We start from the raw sequence: 1,390 nt of genomic DNA, 5'->3' as shown, positions 1-1,390 counted from the left end.
TGAGCGGCTGCGGGCGCGGTCCCTGGTCTGAAGTCAGTGCGGCGTGGAGCTCAGGACGCTTCCTCCTTCTTTTGGAGACCCTGCGGGAGGGATGGGATGGGATGGAGCGCTAGCTTCTCACGCGGATGGCAGCTTTAATACTGCTAACGCAGGAGTGCAATTTATATTGACTAGGTCGGTAGAATTTGTATTAAAACGTTACTTGCAAAAATAGGGGGATGGCCCCTTTACTATAGTTTGCTGGTCCTTCCAAATATGGAAGACCAAGGACTTAACCTTTGCAAAACCCGCCCCCCCCAAGAAGCATAAGTAGGGACCATATATGTGGACCTCACCGACAGAATACACAGGACTGCAAGGTCAGCAGTTTGAAACCACCATTCAGCTCCACCTTCTACTCCCATACAGAGTGTCAAGTCTTAGAAACTCACGGGTGCAGTTCTACCCTGTCCTATAAAGTCTCTGAGTCAGCATCCACTCGATGGCAGTGAGTCTTAGGAGGAGAGAGAAGAAGGAGAGGAGAAACTCAGTTTTATGAGACCAAACAAGCCGGACAGCTAGCTGGCTGTAGAACAGATCATCAATTATTATAGGCAAGGACAAATTGAAGCCGAAGAAAGTTAAGACCCAGGATTTTGTATATCTCAAAAGAATCTAGAGACTATCTCAAGACTTACTTTTGAACATTGAATACAGCTGACCAAGGACCAGGTGAGTTGTGAGATGGCTCGAGGAAGGCAAAAGATCATTAAAAGCCAGGGGAGAAAGAATGGACCAAATGGGTATCAGAAGAGACTCTGAAATTTGAACTTACAGTAGCTAAAGCAAATAGAAGGAAGTATGAATGTAAAGAGCTGAACAGAAACTTTCAAAAGGCATCCTCAGAAACCCAAGCATTTTAATGAAACCCAGAGTTAAAAACAAAAAAAGAGGAAGAACATTTCCAATACACACAAGCTAGAATATCTCATGTATGAACTGAAGAAAATGTCAAGCCTTGATTTGCAATATTGAAAGATTCTATGGGCAAAATCTTGAAGGAAGAACATATCAAACAAACAAAAAAAAAAAAAGAAAGAAAAAGGGAAGGAACACAGAGACATAATACCAAAAACAGTTGTTCAGCATCTAGCCATTTTAGGAGTTAGCATATGACCAAGAACCAGTGGTGCTGAAGGAAGAAGTCTAAGCTGGACTGAAGCCATTGGCAGAAAATAAAGGCTCCAGGAATTGGGAGAGACCAATTAAGACGCAATGATGGCGGTACTCACCTATGTCAAGAAATTTGGAAAACATTCTATCTGGTAAACCAAAGGGAAGAGATTCTTATTTGTGCCCATTTCCAAGAAAAGTGATACAGCAAAATATGGGAACGTATCAAGCAATATTA

This window comes from Echinops telfairi, unplaced genomic scaffold, assembly GCF_000313985.2.
Source record: "Echinops telfairi isolate 266 unplaced genomic scaffold, ASM31398v2 ScPeMD7_4225;HRSCAF=4972, whole genome shotgun sequence".
NCBI lineage: Eukaryota > Metazoa > Chordata > Mammalia > Afrosoricida > Tenrecidae > Echinops > Echinops telfairi.
The sequence above is the reverse complement of the archived record's forward strand: the minus strand, read 5'-3'. Positions refer to the sequence as shown.